Below are 22,274 nucleotides of genomic sequence, written 5' to 3' on the forward strand. Positions count from 1 at the left end.
GATGTGGAATTTCACCAACCCATCAATATGGTACTTAATGATGTCATCATTGTGATCGCTTAACACCATATCAACAACTTGATTAGTTGAGATACCAAGATAATACAAGTAACAATTTGTGATTTTTTTCCAAGTTCAATTTCCAATTTGAAATATAAAAAAAATCAGATACCAATTTGATAAAAAGTGCAAAGACCAGGTATCAATTTGTATAAAAGCCATTACTTTGACCCCATAAGGATTTCAAAATTTTATTTACACATCTCATAATTTAAATATATTCCTTTATCACCTAGGAGAAATATTTATGTGACAATAATATGTTCTGTAATTGCGCTTGCAATAGAAGTTGGCAGTCCTAGCCCAGAAACTTGGATGAAGATTGCGTGCAAAGCATAAAATCCCTCACATTTCACATTGGAGTATGCCTTGAGTTTTGTTCTCATAAATTGGTTCTAGTAATTGTACTGGTTCGATATAATGTTTGAACTTTAAGTTGAACTTTGGCTAATAAGGACTAAATTGAATTATTAAAGCTTTAACGAGATTAAAATCAAATTCGACCGACCGTGGAAAAGACCCTTGTCTCCTCACTTTGACCCTTTATATCGAGTCCAATTAGATCTGGAGTTGAACCCAGAATCTTACTACCATTCTAGTCATCGAGCATTAATTAGGTGTTAAATCTTGTATTGTTATTTGGTTAAAAATATAGTAAAGTGCAACGTTAAAATACGTTACAGTGTGGAAGATCCAAGGGTAGTAGCAACATGTAAGAAGTGAATAAATTCTGGGAAAATCAGAATTCAGCAACAAGGCAACCGTCAGCACCAAAGTTGTCGACCCTTGACTAAAATCCTTCCCCTCTCTTCATCACTGCTTCCGTGGAATCAAGCGTCCATTTCTCAAATGTACAGTTTAGAAAATCATAGTATCCACCGTGAACAAAAAGCCCCTTTCTTCACCCTCTCTTCTATCCATGGATATGTTTGCAAGTTCAACAGCGACCGGTTTATAGATTCCTGCCACGAATTCAATGCATTTAGTCTATACTACGAAGTTTCTGGTGCCAAATTCTGGGAAAATAGTGCTGACTTTCTCACACAGTCGGCATTGTTGATCGAAGCTAAGGTGGTTTGCTGCAGATTCTGTTCTGTTCTTGGCGATTCTCCCATTAGAAACCCAAGTTTTGATGAAACTGCTAGACAGAACAATTAAAGGCGCAATGAGAAAGCTGAGGCTGAAAATTTTGAAACGGCTTCATTAGGCTAAAACAGAGAACATCATCATCACCTGGAGTCGCCATTATCTCGCATGCTCATAAGTGTTTGAATTCCACCGCAGCAACTGTGACCGATGATTAATATGTTTTCAACCTGGTGATGACAAAAAAAAAAACATTTTGTACATCCAAATTAGAAAGTTTCCCTTGCCTAATTCTGACCTTACATCTCTAGTCATTTACCTCAAGAGTTTTTACTGCAAACTCAAGGGTGTTAGGAATTCAAACTCAATGTCGGCAAAAATATTTTTCAATTGGTTGAAACGTGGCAGCAACAAAGCATGGCAACAATAAAAAATATTATCACATGGAAGGTAACTTGGCAGCACATGCAAAGCTAGATTGCAAAATTGAATTTACACGGCATGAAGACAAGAGAAAGTGAGGCGGCAGAAAAATTGAGAAGCAGCTAGAGCTTCTAATAAGTCGGTTTAGTTTTCCTATATATATGTGTAATTTGTAGCAAAGGGAGTGTGAGTAAGTGAAAGAAAAATACAAGTGAGAAGTGAGGAAAAATTAGAGAAAATAGAGAGAGCTTAGCAAAGCTATATTTGTGAGTTTGTAAACTAGCAGCAGCTAGTATTGTAATATTGAGGTAGTGTCATTGTAACGTATTTTGTTTCGTATCAATAAAAAGTTCGAGTTATAAATTACCGTGAGCTCATCTACGCTTCCAACAAGTGGCCTCAGAGCTTGGTTCGAGTTTAACGTGGTGGAGAAGATGGCCAACATGATTCAACCTCAAATCCCGAGATTGACAAAGATGAATTATGACAATTGGAGCATTCAAATGAAGGCGTTACTAGGCTCCCAAGATTGTTGGGATATCATCGAGGATGGTTACATCGAGCCTAAAAATGCAGCAGCAGAAGCAGCCCTGGCAAATGAAGAAAAGAAGGTTTTGAAGGAATCCCGGAGAAAAGATAAAAGAGCATTGTTCTTTATTTTTCAAGGAGTAGACGAATCTACCTTTGAAAAAATTTCTGATGCGAAGACCGCAAAATAAGCGTGGGAAATTCTGCAAAAATCTCTACAAGGTGCCGAAAAAGAAAAGAAGCTACGCTTACAAACTCTCAGAGCTGAGCTTGAGATGTTAAAAATGAAAAATACATAAAACATCGATGATTATATTAGCCATATGAAAGCGGTCGTAAATGAAATGAAAAGAAATGGCGAATCACTCGATGATGTTAGAGTGTGGAAAAAAAATTGCGGTCATTGACAAGAAATTTGATTACGTGGTGGTGGAAATCGAAGAATCAAAAGATTTATCCCAAATATCGATCGATGAGGTTGTGGGTTCACTTCAAGCCCATGAGCAGAAAATGAAACAAAATAAAGATTCAGAAAATTTGGAGCAAGCTCTACAAAGCAAGATGAATGTCAACGAAAGAGAAGCTAGCAGCAGCTACACACGAGGTCAAGAAAATTGTGGTGGTTATCGTGGAAGATACAAAGGAGGACGAGGAACTCGTGGACGTGGTGGTCGATCATATGGCACCGATCAAAAAAGTGAAAGCAATCAAACACAGGTCATGGACGAGGATTTCGAGGACGCAGACGAGGCATATATCAGCAAGGAAATAAATTCCAGGTACAATGTTATAATTGCAATAAGTATGGTCATTATAGTTATGAGTGTAGATCTGCTCCTAAACAAGAAGAAAGAAATAACGTAGCAGCAGCTAAAGAAGAAAAAAATTGAAAAATCTCATGTATTCCTCTCTTATAAAGGAAATGAAGAATTCAAGAAAAATATTTGGTATCTTGATAATTGTGCCAGCAACCATATGTGTGGACAAAAAGAGTTATTTGTGAAATTAGATGAAACAGTCCATGGGCGAGTAACTTTCGGAGATAACTCGCATACATAACTAAAATGAAAGGTGAATTCATGATTACTCAGAGAAATGGAGAAAAGAAATACATTTCAGATGTTTATTATGTATCTGCTTTGAAAAGCAATATCATCAGTCTTGGTCAATTCCTGGAAAAAGGATCTGAAGTGCAGATGAAGAATCATTCGCTTGCCATCAAAAATAAAGAAGGAAAATTGATAGCCCAAGCTGATATGACTCGAAATCGTCTTTTTACAATTAATATCGAGTCGGGAGAAGTCAAGTGCATGAAGACCGCGATCAAAGATGATTCATGGCTGTGGCATCTAAGATATGGACATCTTGGATTTTCTGGTTTGAAACTGTTATAAAAAACAAGCATGGTGAAATGACTAACAGAGATCAACCCTCCAAATCAAATATGTGAGGCTTGCATCAAAGGAAAGCAACATAGACAAAACTTTGAAGTTGGTAGATCCTGGCGTGCTCGGAAACCGCTGGAGATAGTACACACAGATATAGCCCGTCCTTTTGATATACCATCGCTTGGCGGTAACAAGTACTACCTAACTTTTATTGATGATTTTAGTAAAAAATGTTGGATATATATCTTGAAAGAAAAGTCAGAAGTGCTGGAAAAATTGAAAGAATTCAAAGCAACGGTGGAAAAACAAAGCGGTCAATATTTAAAGATACTCAGATCAGATAGAGGAGGCGAATATACATCAAAGTTATTTGAAGAATTCTGCAAAGAGCATGACATCATCCATCAGCTGATAGCCAGATACACGCCACAACAAAATGGAGTTGCAGAAAGAAAGAACCGCACAATCTTGGACATGACAAAAAGCATGATAAAAGGTAAGCAACTACCGAGAAATTTTTGGGCTGAAGCAGTTCGATGTGCAATTTACCTATTGAACAGATGTCCAAAAAAAACGTGAAGTATATGACGCCAAACGAAGCATGGAGTGGTCAGAAACTAAGAGTTGGACACCTTAAGATTTTTGGATGCATCACATATGCCCACGTTCCTGAACAGACCAGAAAGAAGCTTGATGACAGAGGAGAAAATGTATTTTCATTGGCTATGATGAAAGAAGCAAAGCTTACAGATTATATAATCCTCTTACCAAGAAGATAATAATTTCAAGAGATGTAGAGTTCGATGAAGCAGAATATTGGAGATGGAGCAAAGAGGAAAAGAAAGTTGAAGGGCTATTTTTTAATGAAGATAAAAATGATGATCTTATCAATCAAGATGAACAAGCTGATGATCAAGGTCCTCAACAAAATCTACCATCTTCGTCAAGCAGCAGCAGAGATACCAGCAACATAATAGAAGATTCTGAAGCACATCCCACGGAAGTTCGAAGATCCATAAGAGAGAGAATAATGCCAGAAAGATACAACGATTATGAATTAAATAATGTTTCACTTTTCTGTTTACTTGTGAATAGTGATCCAATTACATACGAAGTAGCGGTTGAAGATGACAAATGGAGGAATGCAATGGATGAAGAAATTGCATCAATACAAAGAAATGATACATGAGAGCTAACAAGCCAACCAGAAGGTCATAACCCAATTGGAGTAAAATGGGTTTACAAGACTAAGACCAATAAAGAAGGAAAGGTCGAGAAGCACAAAACGAGGCTAGTTGTCAAAGGCTATAAGAAAAGATAAGGAATAGACAATGATGAAGTATTTGCTCCAGTAGCAAGGATCGAGACCATCCGACTTCCACAGTAGTTGCAGCACAAAAAGGATGGAAAATTTATCAAATGGATGTGAAGTCAGCATTTTTAAATGTATACCTAGATGAAGAAGTTTATATTGAGCAACCACCTGGATACATTAAAAAGGGACATGAAGACAAAGTTTACCGATTGAAGAAATCTTTATATGGTCTGAAGCAAGCCCCGAGAGCATGGAACATGAGAATTGATGAATATTTCCAGAGAAATGGGTTCATGAAGAGTCCGTACGAGCATGCCTTATACACAAAGAAAAATGAAGACGGTGATATCATGATCATGTGCTTATATGTGGATGACATGATTTTCACAGGAAATAATCCAGGTATGTTCAATGATTTTAAGAAAGCTATAACTAAAGAATTTGAAATAATAGATATTGGAGAAATGTCATACTTCCTTGGAGTTGAAGTGAAGCAAATGCAATAAGGACTATTTATATCACAAAAGAAGTATGCAGAAGAAATTTTAAGAAAATTCAGAATGGAAGATTACAAGCCAGTAGCCACTCCAGCAGAACCAGACATCAAATTAAGTGTGAATTCAACAAGAGAACAAGTGAATCCGACGTTGTTTAAAAGCATCGTTGAAAATCTAAGGTATCTGACTATCACACGACCAGACATAACATATGCTGTGGGATTGGTAAGCAAATTCATGGAGAATCTGAAACAAGATCATTGGATTGCAGCAAAAAGAATCCTCAGATATGTCAAAGGTACAACAGGTCATGGCTTATTCTACACGCATTCAGAAAATTCGAAGCTGGTTGGTTATTCTGATAGTGATTATGTGGGGGACTTAGACGATCGGGAAAACACAACTGGATATCTATTTCATATCAGCTCTGTAGCATTTTCATGGTCATCAAAGAAGCAACAAACGATAGCTCTTTCAACATGTGAAGCAGAATACATAGCCGCAGCAACGTGCACTTGCCAAGCAATGTGGTTAAAGAATATTTTGAACGAGCTAAATTTGGCACAAGAAGAACCAATTACAATCTATATCGACAACAAGTCTATAATTTCCCTTGCTAAGAATCCAGTCTCTCATAGCCGAAGCAAGCATATTGATACAAAGTATCACTTTATACGAGAGCAGGTGAAGAACAAAAATGTGGAGCTAATTTACTGCAGAACTGAAGATCAACTAGCAGACATTTTTACAAAACCATTAAGAGCAGATATATTCAACCGATTTAAAAAAAAGCTTGGAATGGAAAGTCGAGTTTGAGGAGGAGTGTTAGGAATTCAAACTCAATGTCTACAAAGATATTTTTCAGTTGGTTGAAACGTGGCAACAACAAAGCATGACAACAATAAAAAATATTATTACATGGAAGGCAACTTGGCAGCACATGCAAAACTAGATTGCAAAATTGAATTTACACAGCATGAAGACAAGAGAAAGTGAGGCGGCAGAAAAATTGAGAAGCAACTAGAGCTTCTAATAAATCGGTTTAGTTTTCCTATATATATGTGTAATTTGTAGCAAAGGGAGTGTGAGTAAGTGAAAGAAAAATACAAGTGAGAAGTGAGGAAAAATTAGAGAAAATAGAGAGAGCTTAGCAAAGCTATATTTGTGAGTTTGTAAACTAGCAACAGCTAGTATTGTAATATTGATGTAGTGTCATTGTAACGTATTTTGTTTCGTATCAATAAAAAGTTCGAGTTATAAATTATCGTGAGCCCATCTACGCTTCCAACAAAGGGCAGCATTGGTTTCGGATGGTCCTTTCTGCCGAAAAGAGAGAATAATGAAACCTATTACTATGTTTTTCCATGCTTTAGTGAGTGATCTACTTCGGTTTTTCAGTTGTATATGATAAGGATTTAAGGACTTGAAGGAGAGGAGAGTTTCAATGAAATTGAAGCAGCATGGCTAAATACCTCGAGTGGAGGAACAAGATTTGCCACATTACGGATCATGAAGGCTTCTCCCCGTCGAAATCCAAGGATTGTAGAAGGACACAACCTAGAATCTGCACAAGCAATTACCATAAACTGTTTCTGGATTTGTTAGTTAAGTGGTCAGGGAAAGAGATAAAGTGAGTTTGGTTTATATAACCTTGGGTGTTTGAGCTTCTTTAAGGGTTTGAAAATACTGGAACTCTTCCCTGCTCAAAAAGGAAAATTCATTTCATTTTTCAGGTCATGGAAACCTTCATTTGCAATCTTACTGTTATGATGGACTTACAAAAATTTGTGCTTTTTAAAACTCAGAAACCTCTGTTTCAACTCATCAAACAGGTTTAGCTTTTCCCCAGGATCATTCACATGTGGAAATTCTTCTAGTCCAACGGGATTGCTTGAAGCCTTCAAAGCCGAAACCGAGGACCTGCTGTGTATGGAGAAAGCTATGATCCAAGCAGCTAATACACAAGTACAAATAGCAGAAAATCCAAGGCAAAAATATGTAATGGAATGGTGTCTGGTTATGGAATTTCATTGATTGCAAGCAACCTACAAATTTTCTATTTTAAAGAGGCCCAATGGGTATCTTCACTACAATCTGGGGAGAAAAACAGAATTTTAAAGCCATGTACCAAGAGATCTCCGGTGAAGACGATGACCCTGATTGGATATCGTCGACTTCAATCAATCCCATCTATCCAAGTAAACAATTATCAGAAGTGTAGTGGGGAAAAGGAAGAAAATAAATTGTTTGGCAAAACGCTCCGCCTTTGAACGAAGCCATTTCCTTGGAAAAAGGCGAACACTGCAATGGAGAAGTGTGATTGCGAGCAGTAAAAAGAGTCGAGGGCATCACGTAGTGGCCTTGTCGCTGATACAAGCGATCGAGCTTTACAGCCTGGATTCAAATGATAAGTTTCATCAGACTAAGTGACCTTGAATTTGCGATTATTAAAGATGATAATACTTACGGATAAACCAGGCCATTTCTCTTCCCACCTTGGCATTTGCTACATAACGTGATTTCCTTTAACTCTTTTATTTCGTCTGTCTCATCAGTTCTCCACTTCACGTAAGTTTTCGAATTGTTTTTCTTTTCTTTCCAGGATTGTTGGCATGATTGAGATGGTGACGGGGACAAGCAAGTCAAGCTTATCCAAGCAAATGAAAAAATGGTCCACTTCCCCTCCATTATTCAAAATCATTACTCATGCAAAGTTACAAAGCGGGTGGCTTTGGCTTCATCATATAAAATAATAATATGAAAGGTGGCCTTTTATATTTTAATTTGATTATTTGGTTCTCAAGTTTACATCATTTTCATATGCGTGTGATTTTGCATAGTCTTGTGTCCCATAAACGTATCTCTTGTTTGTTTGGTCAGTTTCCAACACGACTAAACAATCCAAATGCCAGTAGAAGGTTTCATTTGGATATGATTTATTACCAAGCATATTACCTTGTTGGGGTATACGAGGTGAGAGGTTGAATTCTTATAAATTTTAGGTTAAGAGTTATTTTTTCTATGTAGTAGATTCAATATATTATTTTCGTCTTTATGATATTTTTCACGTCAATTTAGTCATCGGAATTATTTAATCGCATCAATATTTAAAATATTTACTATTATTTATGGATTTAAGTTAAAGTTTATGGTTTAAGGGTTATGGTTTAGGGCTTAGAGCTTAGGATGATGTAGTTAAGAAATTTGGAGGACTAAATTGATGCGAAAATACCATAAAGTCGAAAATGATAAATTTAATCTACTAAAGAAATAAAATTAGCTCTTAAGCCTAAATTTTATTAGTAGTTTCTCTTCATATACATTAAATTATTTTTTATAAAATATTTTTAAAATAATGCAATAGATAATTTGATAAATTTTAGGTTAAAATATCTTATTGCTCATTAAAATATAAGGTCAATTCTATTCTAATCATAAAATTTTTATTTTCATGTCAATCAAGTTACATGACGTTAATTAATTAACACATGTCAGTAATAAAAAATGTATAATAATACATCTAATCCTTCATATTTACATATTCAATCAATTTAGTATTCTTTTTAAATTAACTATAAAACTTAGCCCCTTCTCATTTATAAATTCTAACTATCTCATACTTATAAGTGGATCACATACAAAATTATAATGCTGATACTTAATTATCATGCTTAACAGAGAATTCTTACACATATGGTTAACAAACAATAAGAAATAACCAAATAACTAGACAAGCATGAAATCTTTATTATAAATATAAATAGTGTCGTAACCGTCTTTCGGGTGGACCCGTAATTGGGCTTTGACTTAGGAAAATGATTTGGGAGTCGCCACCGATCATTTATTTTATTAAAAATAGGTTGATCGGATACCTTATTTCTTACCTGATCTACATCTTACCAGTGATGTGTCGGATTCGGGAGTCGGTTACAATCAAAAAAGGATTAGCACCCTTGAATTGCCCTTTCGGTACTACGTAATTTCCAGTTGTCTTAATTAAGAAAGTTGTAAATTTACATTAAAAGGTAAAATGACGATCTAAATTACTTACCTCTAACCGTTTTGAAAACGTACCCTCAAAAGAATCAAGAAAAACGTTAGAAAAAAAGGGATGAAGATAAATTGAAAATAAAGAAAGTGAAATAAAAAAAGAGAAAAATAAATAAATAAATAGTAAATAAATACCAAAAGTAAACAATACAATTAACATGTAGATAGTGAAAATGCAAGGAATAAAAAGAAAAAAAATAGAATAAGATAAATAAAGAAAAAAAGATAAATAAATAAAGATAAAGATAAAGGAAATAACAATAAAATGAATAAGCAAAACGAAGAAAAGGTAAAAAAATAAAAATAAATAAATAAAATATACATGTATATATCTATATATAAAGAAATAATAAAAAGTAATATATATATATATATATAGAAAATGGAATATTCTAAAAAATAGTAATGATAAGTAAATAAAAACAAAGGAAAAGATAAATAAATAACCATATATATATTAAAGAATAAATACACATATATAATAAAATATAATATAAAATTCAAAAAATAATTTAAATTAAATAAAAATAAATAAATGAATTAAACTGCTCAGGGACTAAATCGAAAGAACCATGAACTAGAGTTCAAATTTCAAAGCAATTTTAAGGTATGAATTCAATTCGGAGGTCAAAATAGTTCTTTGAAATCAACGAGGGATCAAAAGGGTAGTTTACCCTATTTAAAGCAAAACACGTGGGTTCTGGCGTGTATCTGGGTCGGGTTAACAGGCCGTATAAAGGCCAAAAATTGGCAAAAGATTTAGCCATTTCCTTTATTTTGAACCGAGCCCTCCCCCTTTATTCATTTTCTCTCTTTAATTCATCCAAAAGATGAACAACGCTGACGTGTTCTTGGTGCCCAGAATCCGGCCACCCTAGCGCCGCCTCGTCGCCAACGTTGATCAGCGACGGCCGTCAGTCATCGGCGGAAAAAGTCAAAATTTCTAATTTTTTTCAGAAGATCTCGGTGCCCTCGTTTTAAAAATCTAACTAGTTTCCTAAAAAACAAAGCCTCGGTGTGTAGATCTGGGTTCCAAAACTTCGAAACCCCCTTGTTCATTGGCGTCTTTAGCGTACTTTGGGTAAAAAAAAGGAAGTGAAGCAAACAGACGAGCATGCAAGATAACCATCAAAAGGTAAGAACTTTACCTATTATTCTTTCGAAAATTTACAAAAGAAAAGCTCTGATTTCGCTCAAAATTGCTAGTAATTTTCTGCTTGTATTTCGTATTCACCCAATGTGTACAATAGGTTTACTCTACACTTATTTATAGCAACATAAAAGACTATTTTTAGAACTATTGAGTCCTAATTGAACTCTAACGCTTCTATTTGATGTTGGTTGTTGATGATGAATGAGTTTCGTTCACCGGACGCTTCGGAGATGTTGGAGGTGAGAGACGTGCGCCTTGAAACTCGGAGAGAGACGTGAGGTGTGGGAACCTGGGTTGACTGTTACGGCGCTGCTTGGGATGCTAGGGTTCTGGAAACCCTAGCCTGGGTGTATGTTGGGCCTGGACCATTGTGCGCTGTTGGGCCACGTGTGACCTAGTTTCGGGCCTATAAATGTAAAAAATGAGATTAATAATATTATTTATATATACATAATATAATGTCGAAAATCAGGTGTCTACAGCTGCCCCTCTTTGCTTATTGTCGTGTAACGAAAATAGAACAAATATTAAAAGACACAAATTTTGTCCCTATCGAATATCCTCTGTCGTAGAGTTGAAATCTGATATTAAGATTGGTTTGTCAATTTAAATCGCAAAATAACTCCCTCGTCGTGAGGTTGAGTCGAAAATGGAAAATTCTGAGCACAAAATCCTTCGTCGTGAAGTTGAAATCAGACTCAAAGCACTTGGCGAGTGGTCTCTGGATCATCTTCTGGCTCAAGATACTTCAACGTCAAGTGAAACTTGACCTGAAGACTTCGGTATGGCTGTGTTACGATGACTCATTCGTCGTGAAGTTGAGTCAATCCGTTAGTAAAGTTGGAATTGTATATGGCCCATTCGTCGTGAAGTTGAGCCTGGGAATTGGATATCCTTCGTTGTGAAGTTGAAATCCAATGTAGGTTGCGTGGTTTCGAGGCCAATATCCTCCGCCGTGAAGTTGAAATTGACTCTGAAACTGAAAAGTTTATTGACAGACACTCCTTCTTTGAGTTGGATATCCTTCGCCGTGAAGTTGAAATCCAATCTAGAGATGGATGTTGCTTGTGTGTATGATTCCCTTCGTCGTGAAGTTAAAACCGCAGGTGGCCCCTTCGTCGTGAAGTTGAAATCTAAGTATTGTTCCAAATCCAATATCCTCCGCCGTGAAGTTGAAATTGGTTCTGGAACTGGGAAATTGTTTGTTGACAGTCAGCCGCCCATTCACCGTGAAGTTGAGCTTGTGTTGTCTTGAGTCTAATATTCTTCGTTGTGAAGTTGAAATTGACTCTGAAAGTTGTTTGTTTGACAATCAGTCGCCCATTCGTCGTGAAGTTGAGCTTGTGTTGTCTTGGGTCCAATATCCTTCTTGTGAAGTTGAAATTGGTTCTGAAATTGGGAAGCCCCTTCGTCGTGAAGTTGATCCCCGAATGGCACGATATCCTCCATGGTGGAGTTAAAATCGTGGATGTGTGGGTACGATATCCTCCGTAGTGGAGTTAAAATTGCGGATGACCCCTTCGTCGTGAAGTTGAGCCTTGACTTGAATATCCTCCGTTGTGAAGTTAAAATCCAAGTATTGTATGTTGCGGGTGGACACGATTCCCTTCGTCTTGAAGTTAAAAACGTGGATGACCCCTTTATTGTGAAGTTTAGCTTCGAGCTCGATATCCTTTGTCGTGAAGTTGAAATCTACTCTCGAGCAAATTATGTCGTTTCGAGTCCAATCTCCTTCGTTGCGAAGTTGAAATTGGCTCTAGATAAAACTGAAAAGATATTCATATATGCGATGTTATGGATGCAATGCTCTTAGGTATGCCTAAAATGTATATGCAACATATGTTATTCCGGGAACTGGAGAGAAATCTCGATCTCTGGTTGCCTGTCGTGTTGACTCTTGATTTTGGAATCTAGAAGTTCTGACTCCTAATCTTGAATTCTTCAAATGTTCAAATTTGATGTGCACATTCTATTTGTTTCTTGATTTGGGAAATGCTTCTCGACCATCTCAAGTATGTGCATGAGCCTCGGCTTTCGGATACCTATACTTTTCAATGAATCTTTGTACAATAATATGTGATTATCTTTTGCATAAGTAGATAAATCATTGAGTTTAAGCTCAATTCAAGATGCTCAAAAGGAATTGATTTAGAGAAAAGATCATCTTTATTCATAAGGGAGAAAAAGAACACATAATACATGACAAACATTTTGGAAAATAAATACATGATGAAGTATGAGATCTCGATAATACGAGCACTTCTGAGCTGAAAAGCCGTCAGGTGACTTTGAACATATCCTTTGCCAAGGGACTTTTGAAAATGCGACAACGTTCTGGAGAGTGCAACCTTTCCGACTTGTTGATTTTGTGGGAGATTCAGATGCCGGGATGCTTCCACTGTCTAGATTTCTTGAACTGATATCCAAATCACCCTTTCGGATTTTTAACTTGGACCCATCCTTGGTTGCAAGACGCCCTTCGCGGGTTTTCATCTTGAATCCACCTTATTTTTCTTTTCTTTTTTCTCTTGTTCTTTTTCTCTTTTTTCAATTTAGGGCGCCCTTTCGGGTTTTCACCCTAAACATTTTTCTCTTTTTTGTTTTTTTCTTTTTCCTTTTTTCAACTTAGGACGCCCACTCGGGTTTTTATCCTAAGTGAAGTACTTTTTGACTGCATCCGAGTTGATGGGATGTGGCAGTTCAGGTCCGTCCATTTCAGCCAGGACAAGGACTCCTCCAGATAAGGCCTTATTCACGACATAAGGTCCTTCACAATTTGGCGTCCATTTTCCTCGAAAATCTTTCTGGACTGGCCAAATTCTTTTTAGTACCTCGGACGCACCTTTTTATCATGTGCTCAAATAATTCGTTTCTGATAGATTTGACCATGATGAATGACGTTCAGTCTCTTTTCATCTATCAGGTTAAGCTTATCATATCTGGATTTTACTCATTTTGCATCATCCAGTTTGACCTCTGTCAAGACCCGGAGTGACAGAATCTCTACTTCAATGGGTAGCACTGCTTTCATTCCGTAAGCTAGTGAAAATGAAGTTACCCCAGTCGAGGTTCGTACCGAGGTTCGATAAGCGAACAAAGCAAAAGACAACTTCTCATGCCAGTCTTTGTAAGTTTCAGTCGTTTTCTCCATTATCTTCTTAATGTTTTTGTTTGCTGCTTCTACTGCTCCGTTCATCTTTGGTCTGTAAGCTGTAGAATTGTGATGCTTTATGTTGAACTACTCACAAGCAATATTCATCATTTTGTTGTTCAAGTTTGTAGCGTTATCGGTGATGATCCTTTCAGGTAGACCATACCAAAATATGATTTCTTTTTTCAGGAACTTGCAAATGGTGGACTGAGTGACACTGGCATATGATGCAGCCTCTACCTATTTCGTGAAATAGTCAATCTCTACGAGAATGAAACGGTGACCATTCGAAGCCTTCGGAAGAATTTGCCCGATAACGTCCATACCCCACACTGAGAAAGGCCAGGGCGACGTCATTACATGAAGTGGATGAGGTGGAACATTGATTTTATCTCCATAAATCTGACATTTATGACATCTTCTAGCATAGTTGATGCAATCACTTTCCAGTTGGACCAAAAATATATGCATCTCATTATTTGTCTTGACATCATATGTCCATTTGTATGTGCTCCACAAACTGCATCATGTACTTCTTCCACTATCATTTTTGCCTCTTCAGCATCGACGCACCTTAACAGGACTTGATTATGGCTCTTCTTGTATAAGACCTCTCTGTCAAGGACGTATCCAGTTACCATCCTTCTAAGGGTTCTCTTATCAGTTTCGGTGGCTTCTTCTGGATAACTTCGATGCTTAATATACTGCAGAATATCGTAGTACCAAGGCTTAGTGTCTTTCACTTCTTCAATTTGGTAACAATGAGCCGGGTACTCATACGACTGCATGTTGATTGGCATCATTTCAGACTCCCTGCCAGTCTTGAATATGGCTACCAAGGTAGCTAAAGCGTCATCCATTTGATTTTCTTCTCTAGGCACGTAGTGGAAGGTGACTTCATCGAATTCTTCAAGCAGATCCAGTATTAGCCTACGGTATTCCATCAGCTTTGTATCCTTGGTTTCTCACTCTCTGCGAAGCTGATAGATTACTAACGTTGAATCCCCGTATATCCACAAGATCTTTATGTTTTGCCCCAATGCAGCTCGGATTCCCAAGACACAGGCTTCATACTCTGCCATGTTATTGGTGCAATCGAAGTTCAGTCTACTGGTAAATGGGTAGTGATTCCCTTCTGGAGAGATTAGGATTGCCCCGATGCCATGTCCTAATGCATTTGATGCACCATCGAAATGCATTCTCCAGGAACTGTCCGTTGAATTACTTGCTTCTTCTAAGGATATAACCATCAATTCTTCGTCTGGAAAGTCAAAGTCCAAAGGCTCGTAATTCTCATCGGTTCTACTTGCCAAGAACTCCGATATGAAACTTCCTTTGATTTCTTTCTGGCTTACGTACTCGATGTCAAATTTAGACAAGAGCATCTGCCATCGGGCTAACCTTCCAGATAGTGTAGGTACACCCATCATGTTCTTCAGGGGATCTAACTTGGAAATCAGCCAAGTGGTATGATACAACATGTATTGTCGGAGTCTTTTTGTAGCCCAGACTAAAGCACATCAAACCTTCTCGATAGGAGGATATCTGACCTCGCAATCGGTGAACTTCTTGCTTAAATAGTAGATGGCTCTTTCCTTCTTCCCAAATTCATCATGTTGGCCTAGGACACACCCCATGGAGTTCTCGAATATGGAAAGATACAAGAACAGAGGTTTGCCCGGGATAGGGGACATCAGGACAAGAGAGTGAGACAAATACTCCTTTACTTTTTCGAATGCAATCTGGCATTTTTCATCCCACGTTCTAGGGTTGTTCTTTCGGAGAAGACGGAAGATTGGATCACATTTATCGGTTAACTGAGATATGAACTGTGCTATGTAATTTAATCTACCTAGAAAACCTTGAACCTCCTTCTGTGTTCGTGGAGGAAGCAGATTTTGGATAGCCTTGACTTTATCGGGATCGACTTCGATGCCTTTTCTGCTGACCACGAAGCCTAATAGTTTCCCGAATATTACCCCGAAGGTGCACTTGCTAGGGTTCAATCTCAGTGTGAACTTTCTCAATTTCTGGAAGAGCTTCCTCAAATTCTCGACATGATCATTCTCATTTGTGCCTTGACAATCATGTCATCGACATAATCTTCGATTTCTTTATGCATCATGTCATGAAACAGGGTCACTATAGCTCTCTAATATGTTGCACCGACATTCTTCAATCCGAATGGCATTACTTTGTAGCAGAAAGTTCCCCACATCGTGACGAACGTTGTCTTTTCCATGTCTTCGGTATGCATCTTGATCTGACTATATCTCGAAAATCCATCCATGAATGAAAAGAAAGCATTCTCGGCTGTATTGTCTACCAACTTGTCAATGTGAGACAGAGGAAAATTATCTTTAGGGCTTATTTTATTAAGATCCCGGTAATCGACGCACATACGAACCTTCCCGTCTTTCTTCGGTACTGGCACTATGTTGGCCACCCATTCTAGATACTTGGCCACTTGAAGGAAACCGACATCGAATTGCTTCATGACTTCTTCTTTAATCTTAAGGAGCATTTCTGGTCGCATCCTTCTCAGTTTCTATTGCACGGGTTTGCACTATGGCTTAATTGGCAGTTTATGAACTATCATATTGTGTCTAGTCCTGGCATGTCTTGGTATGACCAGGCGAACACATCTCTATACTCCTGAAGTAAGACTATCAGGTTTTGTCTTGCTTCAGCCGAGAGATTTGTGCCGATTTTAACCTCCTTTCTGTCATCTTTAGTGCCCAAATTCAGGATTTCGATCGCCTCCTCATGTGGTAGTATTTGCTTCTCTTCTCTTTCTACCATTCTAAATAATTCGGTAGGCAAGTTACACTCTTCTTCAGTGTCACATTCATCAAATTCCCCGAGACAAATGGCCGATTCAAAATCTACTTTCGGATCAAGATCATCAATGCATACATTATCGTTATCTGGGGTCCTGAAGGAACAAAGAATATATATGTGTGTGAGAGGAAATATCCCACTCGGAACCGTCAAGAATCAAATTCGAAAGAAAAATGGAAATGAAGTGTTGAAATGTAGAAGATAGACAATGAATCCAAAAAGAAATAAAATTTGTTTGCCATGGACATAGGAAAAAAATGTATCTTTTATTGAAATTAAACCAAATGTTTATTCACTCTTACAAAAGATCACCTATTGCCCTGGGTATAGGCAAATAGAGATAGTTCGAATATTACTCTGAAAGGTTCTTGTAAACCATAGGTAGTTCTTCCATCGACCAACTTCTAGGCACGAACCCATGTGGCAGGGGGCATATCCCGGATCTGTCTTCGTTGTCAACATCTTCTGTGGTCACGACATTAATGTTCAAATCTTCCATAGCTGCTTCTAAATCGGACGAGGTGGTCTCGAACACATAACAACCTGACTTGAATGTATGGTAAAGAGGCGAGAATGTCATATGCTTCCATTGAATTTTATTTCCAGTTAACCTGGCTATCCTTCTATCCCGGTTCTTCTGGACTTTCTTTCTCTTTTCATGATAACTGGGCTGAAAACCGAGCCCAAACTGGTCTAATTTTTAAATAGGAAGGATTGGACTAATCATTCCTTGCAAATATTTCCCAAAACCTCTCCCAGTCCTGGCGCTTCTTCCCAAAGTCTGCACGATCTCCATTCTGGTACACTTGGAAAGTCGGGGCTTAGGGATTCTTCTTCCTTCTGCCATGAATGTGGCATTAACAAACTCTAGGGAGCGGAAGGAGCATTCCACCGCTTTCTCATCTACTTCGATATATGGGGACTCCGTGGTCACACTTGCCACGATATCTTCCTCAGCATTGATAATTACTAAGGCCCCGTCAATAACAAATTTAAATTTTTGGTGTAGCGTGGAGGGTACTGCACCTGCTTGATGAATCCATGGCCTTCCCAGAAGCCAGCTATAGGACGACATGATATCTATCACAAGGAACTCAACATCATAGGTGGTTGGTCCGATGGTCAACGGTACCTCGATCTTACCGACTACCTCTCTTTTGGTCCCGTCAAATGCTCGGACCACGTTCTGACAGGCTCTCATGTGAGAGGTATCTATTGGCAGCCTTTTCAATGTCACTAAAGGCATCACGTTCAGGGCTGAGCCGTTGTCAATCAATACACTCGGTAAAGCGTGCCCCTTGCAATACGTAGTAATATGCAGTGCCTTTGTTCGACCTCTTCCTCCGGATAGAATCTCATCATCTGAAAACTAGATGAGATTATCAGCTTGAATATTGTTCACCAGTCGATCCATCTTGCCGACTGGTATGTCTTGTGGCACGAACGTTTGATTAAGGACCTTCAACAGTGCTTCTCGCTGTGGAGCTATTCTATAATGTTGTACTCGCTGTGCTTCAAGATTTTGAGGAACTCTTTAGTTTCTTCCTCCTTTATAGGTTCATTGACAACTAACACATCTTCTTTGAATGGCTCAAGTGGTCTTTGCCCCACTTTGCTATCACATCATTTGGAAGTACTCATCTGACATTCGTACTTCCATGGCACTTGCCGATTGTCCTTGTATTGAAAAGGCCGAGGTGCTGTGATCACCACATTGGCTGGTGTTCTTACTGTCGTATTTTCCTTAGGGGTAATTATCAAAGGACTACCCCTACCAAATATTATGTCTGATGATTCTCTAGTGGCATAAATATCTGCTTCCAAAGAATCTTAAATTTCTTCATAAAATTCCAGCTATTTCTGGTCCATCATGAGCTGGACTATCGATCTGAATTCTGGGCACTCTTGCATGTTATGCCCCTCTTCGTTGTGGTAACAACAATGGTTACCATCTTCAATCCTTATTGCACGTGAATGGGGTGTAAGAAGCCCCGCTTTTACAATTTGGCTCCATATCCAAGCCAAATGAGCTTTAACTTCCGAAATACAAGTTTTGACTCTCTTGCCATTCTTAGTGGTGATTGCGTTGATTCCAGTCTCTGGATGATTAGGCAAGGGGTTCTGGGCGATGTTTGGTGCTCCGGAGTTAAAATGAATCCAATTCTTGTTCCGCATTCGTTGTACAAGCCTCTTGAATGCGAGACAGTTTTCAATTGAATGCCCCTGCACACCTCCATGATATTCACAGTGGGCATTTTTGTCAAACCATTTCAGATATGGGGGCTTTATCGGATCCATTGGGTAGGGTGATACTGCGTGAATGTCAAAGAGTTGTTGATATAACTCTTTATACGTCATGAGAATGGGATCGAACTGCTCCCTTTGTCTAATTTATTCTCTCTGGATTTGATTAGAAGTACCAGATGGTACAGTTGCAGTGGTTTTTAAACTCGAGACCGTAATACCTTTGTTAGCATTGTAGGTGTGGACATTGTTGATCTCGCGGTCCTTGTTCTTTATGGGAGGTTTTTTACCGGAGTCACCTCCGTCAATCTTTCCTTGCTTTATGGCCAGTTCAACCATTTCGCCAGCCATAACCAGATCTGAGAAACTTTCCGATGTGATTGCCACCAGGTGCCCGAAGTAAGGTACCTTCAGGGTCTGTACAAACAGCTTTCTAGTTTTCTTTTCATCCAAGGGTGAATGCACTTGCACAGATAAATCCCTACATCTCTGTGTGTACTGTCGGAAACTCTCGTTATGCTTCTTCTCCAGGCTCTGCAACATAACTCGGTCTGGTCTCATATCATTGATATGCTTGTACTGCTCTAAGAAAGACTTGGCTAAGTCTTTCCATGTCTTGATATGAGTTCGGCTAAGCTGGTTTACCACAAGATAGTTGAACCGGACAGGCTCTCCTGAAAGCAATGGATCAGGAGTTGGTCATTTCCCTCGTATCCTGTTATCTTTCGACATAACATAGTGATATGGGCTGAAGGGCAGCTGTTCCCGTCGAACTTCTTAAACTCCGGGATTTTAAACTTTGGTGGAAGCACCAAATCTGGGACTAGGCTCAGCTCCAATGCGTCCACTCTATAATAATCATGGTCTCCTTGGACCATCTTCATCTGATCTTCGAGCATTATGATATTCTCTTCCATTTTATTTGCCTTATCCTCCTCGTCAAAATCCAGGATATGGCAGTCGTCCGGATGACTGTCAGGATTTGCCGCAGAAGTCTATAAATTTGCCACCGATACAACTTTCCCTTTAGCGGCAGATGAGTCACCTTGCAGCCCGGGTAAGATCCCGAATTAGACAACCACTTGTGGGGTCGGAGAAATGGTTACCCCCTCAGAAGCACCCACTCCGGGTGCACTTTCTTGTGGTTTAAACCAACCAACTTAGCCACGATTTGATCAACTAAGGATTCCTGGCTTTTCTTAATGGACTCCATGGTACTTTGACTGTTCTGAGCCATTTTGTCCTCCAATTCCTTTTGTAGTCTTGCCATGTTCTCTTCGATCATCTCCATTCTAGCCTCCATTTGTCTCTTTTTTGCTAGAGTATTGTGTGGGTGATACGTAACTAATGCTTGCAGTGGTAAGCTTAGTGTCTGAGACATGTTCTGTTAGTTAATACGAATGTAAAAACATAGAAAATATAAAATAAAAAAACAGCATGGAATATAAAATGCAAAATATGCAATGTATGATGTATGCAATTTGGAGGCATTGATCCAGAAAAGTGTCCATTATTATAAATAATCCTTATTCAGACAAAAATGTTTTATCTTTTAAGAGACATAAAAATAAATTAAAGGTACATTCGGACTAAATCCTCTAGACCTTTAACAGCTTCTAGTAGGTTGACAAGTCTTCTGCCTTCATCTGTCACTGGTTGAATGCCTTGTCGAACCACTCATGCTTCTCTTGCCAGGCCGTGAAGATGACAAGCCACCTTCTGTACTTGATCTAGGAAATCTCGGATGGTTGCGTCTCTGGCCCTCACCCTTCGTTGTGCTTGCTCCCAAAGGAAACGCCACTGTAAACCTCCATCCAAGGGCACTATCTGAAGTTCGTTCGCTTGCCTCTTGAAGCCATCTACAATAGCCTCTAACTCAGCTATTGCCTTGCCATCCTTTTCATGTTTTTTCTCTAAGTTAGCCACCCAAATTCTCAAGCGTTGGTTCTGATGTTAACTATCTGCCAAGCGTCTTTGAGCAGTCTTCAGCTGTTCCTTCCAAGCTCTTTCATCAGGCCCCTCAAACTTCCTTTTCAGACCGTGAGCTTCGTCTTTCCAGTATTCAGATGTTACTTTTAACTTGGAGTTATCATTGACTTTATCTTGATAACCATTTTTCAAGTCTTCGAGCTCAAAACAGACTCTTTTCTGTTCCCTTTTCAGTTTGTCTGCTTTACCTTTCTGAGAATCGGCATCGAGCTTCCATTGATAATGTTCAGCTTCAAGTTCCTTAATCCTCTGTTTCAGCTCGTTATTCACATCTTCAAATTTTGCCTTGGCTATCTCAAGTCCAAAAGGGACAGGCCTGAGATGTTCCTCCATAGTCCGAGTGTCTTCACTGTGTGGCACCGAAATGTTATCATTTTTCCTTAATCTTCGCCACTCCACATAATCTGGAGTAAGCATGTCTCTGGAAGCTACAACATCCATCATGAATACTTTCTTCCATGAATCGGTTGTTTCTTTGATCATTTTCTTATAGCTGTCACCGTGATACACAAACTCTGATCTAGCTAGTCCGCTTATTGCTGGGAAAACTGATGTGCCCCATATTGTCTAAGTGCTAGCAACGGCATACCCAACTGCGCCCCAAAGTCCAAGTAAGGTCATAGTGTCAGAATCCCCACACCGGAAAAGAACATCACCGAAGAACAACCAAGGGGCTCTTCAGGTAATATCCCGATCCTGAAGATGTGTAAAAACTTTCATCCACTTTTCCTTTGAAGCACCTTCATGCCATTTCATTGTGATAAACTCTCCCAAAGGTGAATATGTGGTGCTAAATTGTCGGTAGGCAACCCCGTTACTCTTCCAGAAGTGACTGTGAATCCAGACTTGAAGGAGCTGAACACACTCAATGAACCTTCCTCCGCCAGACCTTCGACTATGATTAAGAGACCGAAAGGTCTCGGCTAAGATGGTCGGTGCTGGGTTGACTCGTTTTGGAAGTTGTTCAAACAGCTCCACCACAGCTGTATCAATGCAACCCAAAGCTTTCGGAAAGATAACCAAACCGTACAGACCCAGTGCAAACAAGTCTATAGTCTTCCACTCATCAGGGTGGTTTTTCATTAATTTCTTTATGTGGAACCATTCAATTCCTTCCCTGTTGCCTCTATGTTGAGTCCGATCAATTACCCATTTCTCATCTACTCCTACAACCCTGGCTAATATATTCTTAAAAGGCTGACTTTTAATGTGTTTAATGTAGGCTCGCTCTAGTTTTATGTTTTCACAATGCAACAGTGTAGTGTATTCTTCAATGGTGGGCACCATGTCCTCCCGGTTTAGGTTCTAAAAAATGGTACCCGAGTTCTCCTTGCCGGTGCCCCCTTGGGCTTGCCAGACCCTTATTCCTAAACCCATCACAGGCTTGTGTGGACTAAGTTAAACTCAAGAGGACACATTCCCTTATGCCCATACGGAGAATAAATTCACACGAAGGCGTCGCTTTCACCCCCACTTAAAACGGGTTTGGAGCTCGGGTTTAGAGCCTTAAGTGAAAAAAACTTTGAAGGCTGAAATCATGAGAAAACGA

At 38.8% G+C, this 22,274-nt stretch overlaps 1 long non-coding RNA gene and 1 pseudogene across 1 annotated transcript; one reads left to right on the forward strand and one right to left on the reverse strand.

Annotated features, from left to right (window-relative positions):
* Positions 1–721: 721 nt before the first annotated feature.
* LOC120216447 lies at positions 722–7,780 on the reverse strand (annotated as a pseudogene).
* Positions 1,076–7,662, forward strand: LOC120216448. The gene is made up of 3 exons (XR_005525055.1): positions 1,076–1,087; positions 2,947–2,957; positions 7,533–7,662. It is a non-coding gene; the product is annotated as an uncharacterized LOC120216448 (long non-coding RNA).
* Positions 7,781–22,274: the final 14,494 nt, after the last annotated feature.

This window comes from Hibiscus syriacus, unplaced genomic scaffold (genome assembly GCF_006381635.1).
Source record: "Hibiscus syriacus cultivar Baekdansim isolate YM2019G1 unplaced genomic scaffold, ASM638163v2 tig00110160_pilon, whole genome shotgun sequence".
Lineage (NCBI taxonomy): Eukaryota > Viridiplantae > Streptophyta > Magnoliopsida > Malvales > Malvaceae > Hibiscus > Hibiscus syriacus.